The following is a 5688-nucleotide window of genomic DNA, read 5'->3' as shown; positions in this document are numbered from 1 at the left end:
CTTTTTCTTCCTCCTATGTACATAGAGCAGGCGGTGCCTGTGCGTGGCGTGCATCCATGCCAGCCATGGCCTTCTCCGTCGCCGTGTCGATCATCCACTCTTCCTGCAGATGCATAAGAGCCCTCCCGACCCCGTTGACAAACCCTAGCCGCTTCATACCTCCCAGTCGCCTCTCTCTCTCGATCTAAACTCGTGCCCATGCACATCGTCGACGCAACACCATGGAGCTCATGGCCAACGGCCTCCTTGCCGACCAGGATGAGGCCAAGAGAAGCGCTGTCGTCGCCTTCGTCGACTACACCACCGGATCGGGGCGGAGGAGCTGCAGCAACAGCGCCCGCGCCCGTTTCCCCTCGCCGGAATCTGCCACGGCTGCGGCCTCGATCCGCCGTCAACCGCGCCTCACCGGCCCCCTGGGCCTCCTCCGGCTACCCCGAGTCGCTCCTCGTCACCGATGTGAGCAGCAAATTCGTCGTCCCCGTCTCCCCTGTTCCCCTTCCCATCCAGTGCCTTAGGCCATCGTCAACGCCGCGCCCCAGCTCCCGGCCATCACGCTCGTGGTCGTGCGTCCCCACCCTGCTGCCGTGCTCCGCCCTGCTTCGCCGCTGCCACCGGCGGCTGCCTTTGCCCACGACCGCGCACGCCGCTCGGCCCCTGGCGTCGCCACAGCCCCGCACGCTACCTGTTGCTGCTGCCATCGTTGCCTACTCTCGCCACTTCTGACCGAGCCGTCTCCAGCCGCCGCTGGCCGCCTCCGACCGCCGCCGCCCGCACACGCGCTCGCCTTCCCCCTGGCCACGGCCCGCGCGCCTAGCCTCGTCCCCGCCGGCGCCCGTCGCGCCCCTGCATCGCCGCTCCGGGCTGAGGCCGTCCCCGTCCTGCTCCGTCCGGTCGCGCGCTGCCGCATCCCGCTTCTCTCAACGTCGCCACCGCCGCCGCAGCCGCTGCCGCGCTGTTGCTTCCGACCGCCGGCGCGCCCGCGTCTCCCCGCCTCCGCGCACGCACGCCCCCGTTCCCCTCGCCCTGCACCAGTCTGGGCTCGCGCCGACCACCGCCGCCCCCGCGGGCAACTCCGGCGCCCCGTCAGCCATCGCCGGTGCGCCCGGGCTAGCCCCGTTGGGCACTTGGCGCCAGCGCCCTTCACCGCCCGCGGCGCCCTGTGCGTGCTAAGGCCCGCTGGCCAAATGACAAGCGGGGCCCGCCCCTATTTAAAAAAAAGAAAAAGAAAATATGTAATTAGAAAAATTAATTAATTAATTTGGCTAATTAAATTTAGTTAACCTAATCAAGTAATTAACTAATTAACCTTGTTTAAATTAACCTGAGACTATGACGAATGGGTCCCACGTACCAGGTTTGACCTAGTCAACCTATGGTCCTGCTGACATCATGCTGATGTCATGGTGACACAATAATTGTATTTTCTAATTAATTTAAATATGTTAAAGCCAAAATTGGTTTTCAATCTTTAAAAATTAATTTAAAATAATTCGTAATTCGGATGAAAATACTTTGTACATGAAAGTTGCTCAGAACGACGAGACGAATCTGTATACGCAATCCGTTTGCCAACCAAACGTCCCTAGCATAGCGAGCATGCAACTCTCCCCCTCCGGTCCGCCTGTCCGAAAACGTGGAACACCGGGAATACTTTCCCGGATGTTTCCCCCGTTTGCCGGTAGCACCTAGTACTACGTTAGGTCACCTCTAGCACCGCGTATTGCCATGTTATACTTTGTGATGCTTGATTGCTCTATTATTTATTGTGTTCCCCCTCCGTTACTTCTTTCTGGTAGACCCCGAGACCGCTGCCGGTACCCCTGTGATCGACTACATCGACGACGAACCCTTCTCTTGCCAGAGCAACTAGGCAAGCCCCCCTTGATCACCAGATATTGCCTATTCTACTCTCTACTGCTTGCATTAGAGTAGTGTAGCATGTTACTGCTTTTTGCTAATCCTATCCTAATGCATAGCATGTCTTTGCTACTACTGTTGTTACATTTACCTGCAATCCTAAATGCTTAGTATAGGATGCTAGTATTCCATTAGTGGCCCTACATTCTTGTCCGTCTGTCATGCTATACTATCAGGCCGTGATCACTCGGGAGGTGATCACGGGTATATACTTATATACATAATATGTGAAACTTATGGTGACTAAAGTCGGGTCGGCTCGTAGAGTACCCGCAAGTGATTCCGATGTGGAGGCTGAAGGGGCAGGTGGTTCCATCCAGGTAGTGGTGGGCCTGGGTTCCCTACGACCCCCTACTGTTACTTTGTGGCGGAGCGACAGGGCAAGTTGAGACCACCTAGCAGAGAGGTGGGTCTAGCCCTGATCGGTGTCCGCGATTACTTCAAAATAACACACTTAACGAGATCTTGGTATTTGACCTGAGTCTGGCCACTGATCTATATGCATTAACTAACTACGCAGGAACAATTATGGGCACTCGATGTCGTGGTATCAGCCAAAGCCTTCGTGATGTCAGCGACTGAGCGGCGCGCGCCGGGTTGGACCGCGTAACACAACTTCCTTTGTAATGGAGGTTGCTAGGTCTGCTCACCGGCCGCGTACGCAACATGCAAGTGTGCAATGGGCCCAGACCCCTGCGCCATAGGATTTAGACCGGCGTGCTGACCTCTCTGTTTTACTTAGGTGGGGCTGTGATGTGTTGATCTTCCGAGGCCGGGCATGACCCAGGAAAGTGCGTCCGGTCAAAGGGGATCGAGCGTGTTGGGAAATGTGGTACACCCCTACAGGTAAGTTTATCTATTAGAATAGCCGTGTCCCTCGGTAAAAGGATGACCCGGTGTTTTACCTTGACCTTATGACAACTAGAACCGGATACTTAATAAAACACACCCTTTCAAGTGCCAGATACAACTCGGTGATCGCTCTCTAACAGGGCGACGAGGAGAGGATCGCCGGGTAGGATTATGCTATGCGATGATACTTGGTTAACTTACCATCTACTCTCTTCTACTGCTTCAAGATGGAGGTTGCCAGAAGCAGAGTCTTTGATAGGACTAGCTATCCCCCTCTTATTCTGGCATTCTGCAGTTCAGTCCACATATACTCCCCCCTTTCATCGATACCAATGCATATGTAGTGTAGCTCCTTTCTTGCGAGTACTTTGGATGAGTACTCACGGTTGCTTTGCTCCCCCTTTTCCCCTTTCCTTTCTTCCTGGTTGTCGTAACCAGATGAGGGAGCCCAGGAGCCAGACGCCACCGACGACGACAACTCCTACTACATTGGAGGTGCCTACTACTGTGTGCAAGCCACTGACTATGACCAGGAGTAGTTTAGGAGGATCCCAGGCAGGAGGCCTGTGCCTCTTTCGATATGTATCCCAGTTTGTGCTAGCCATCTCAACTTGTTTAACTTATGTCTATACACAGATATTGTTGCTTCCTCTGACTCATCTATGATCGAGCTCTTGTATTCGAGCTCACGATGCCCCTGGCTTGTAATATGATGCTTGTATGACTTATTTTATTTGTAGAGTTGTGTTGTGATATCTTCCCGTGAGTGCCTGACCTTGATCGTACACGTTTGAGTGTATGATTAGTGTACGTTAAAATTGGGGGCGTCACAGTGGGCCCCCTGGTGGCCCTCCGATGCCCATCTTTGGCTATATGGAGTCTTTCATCGAGGATAAAATCATAAGCTAGCTCACGGGACGAAACTTCGCCGCCACGAGGCGGAACCTTGGCGGAACCAATGTAGGGCTCCGGCGGAGCTGTTCTGCCAGGGAAACTTCCCTCCGGGAGGGGGAAATCATCACCATCGTCATCACCAACGATCCTCTCATCGGGAGGGGGTCAATCTCCATCAACATATTCACCAGCACCATCTCATCTCAAACCCTAGTTCATCTCTTGTATCCAATCTTTGTATCCAAACCTTAGATTTGTACCTGTGGGTTGCTAGTAGTGTTGATTACTCCTTGTAGTTGATGCTAGTTGGTTTACTTGCTGGAAGATCATATGTTCAGATCCATTATGCATATTAATACCCTTTGATTATGAACATGAATATGCTTGTTCCTGAGGACATGGGAGAAGTCTTGCTATAAGTAGTCATGTGAATTTGGTATTCGTTCGATATTTTGATGAGATGTATGTTGTCATCCCTCTAGTGTGTCATGTGAACGTTGACTACATGATACTTCACTATTATTTGGGCCTAGAGGTATGCATTGGGAAGTAATAAGTAGATTATGGGTTGCTAGAGTGACAGAAGCTTAAACCCTAGTTTATGCGTTGCTTCGTAAGGGGCTGATTTGGATCCATATGTCTCATGCTATCGTTAGGTTTACCTTAGTACTTTTATTGTAGTTGTGGATGCTTGCAATAGGGTTTAATCATAAGTGGGATGCTTGTCCAAGTAAGGACAGTACCCAAGCACCGGTCCACCCACATATCAAATTATCAATGTACCGAACGCGAATCATATGAACGTGATGAAAACTAGCTTGACGATAATTCCCATGTGTCCTCGGGAGCTCTTTCCTTTACATAAGAGTTTGTCCAGGCTTGTCCTTTGCTACAAAAAGGATTGGGCCATATTGCTGCACCTTATTCACAAAACTATCTGTTACCGATAATTTCAGTGCTTGCAGAAAATACCTTGCTGAAAACTGCTTATCATTTCCTTCTGCTCCTCGTTGGGTTCGACACTCTTACTTATCGAAAAGGCTACGATAGATCCCCTACACTTGTGGGTCATCAAGACTCTTTTCTGGCGCCATTTCCAGGGAGTGAAGAGCCTTTGGTAGGTGGAATTTGGTAAGGAGAAATTTATATAGTGTGCTGAAATTTACTGTCACTTGTTACTATGGAACATAATCCTTTGAGGGGCTTGTTTAGGGTATCTTCACCCCACCCAGTAGAGCAGAGAGTTGCTCCTCAACCTCTTGATCATACTAAAAAAATTTAATTTGATATTCCTTCGGGTATGATAGAGAAATTGCTAGCTAATCCTTTCACAGGTGACGGGACATTACATCCTGATTTGCACCTAATCTATGTGGATGAAGTTTTTGGATTATTTAAGCTTGCAGGTATGCCCGAGGATGTTATCAAGAAGAAGGCCTTCCCTTTTTATTTGAAGGGAGATGCATTGACATGGCTTAGGATATATGTTGATATTGGATCATGGAACTACCAACGATTGAAATTGGAATTTCATCAGAAGTTTTGTCCTATGCATCTGGTTCATCGTGATCGTAATTATATATATAATTTTTGGCCTCATGAAGGAGAAAGCATCGCTCAAGCTTGGGGGAGGCTTAAGTTAATGTTATATTCATGCCCCAATCATGAGCTCTCAAAAGAAATGATTATTCAAAAATTTTATGCTCGGCTTTCCCTCAGTAATCGCTCCATGCTCGATACTTCTTGTACTGGATCTTTTTTGATGAAGACTATTGAATTCAAATGGTATTTATTGGAAAGAATTAAACGCAACTCTGAAGATTGGGACATCGACGAAGGTAAGGAGTTAGGTATAACACCTAAGTTTTATTGTGTTAAATCTTTTATGGATACCGATGCTTTCCGCGAATTTAGCACTAACTATGAACTTGACTCTGAGATAGTAGCTTCTTTCTGTGAATATTTTGCTACTCATGTTGATCTCCCTAAGGAGAAGTGGTTTAAATATAATCCTCCCATTGAAGT

The 5688-nt window shown here is 49.5% G+C and overlaps 1 pseudogene; it reads left to right on the top strand.

Annotated features, from left to right (window-relative positions):
• The first annotated feature begins 221 nt into the window (after positions 1 to 221).
• The window catches only part of LOC125538016, a 15476-nt pseudogene continuing 10009 nt past the window's right edge, over positions 222 to 5688 (top strand).

Source organism: Triticum urartu, chromosome 2 (assembly GCF_003073215.2).
Source record: "Triticum urartu cultivar G1812 chromosome 2, Tu2.1, whole genome shotgun sequence".
In the NCBI taxonomy this organism is placed as follows: Eukaryota; Viridiplantae; Streptophyta; class Magnoliopsida; order Poales; family Poaceae; genus Triticum; species Triticum urartu.
Note: the sequence above shows the minus strand (reverse complement) of the source record. Positions and strands in the feature narration are given on the sequence as shown.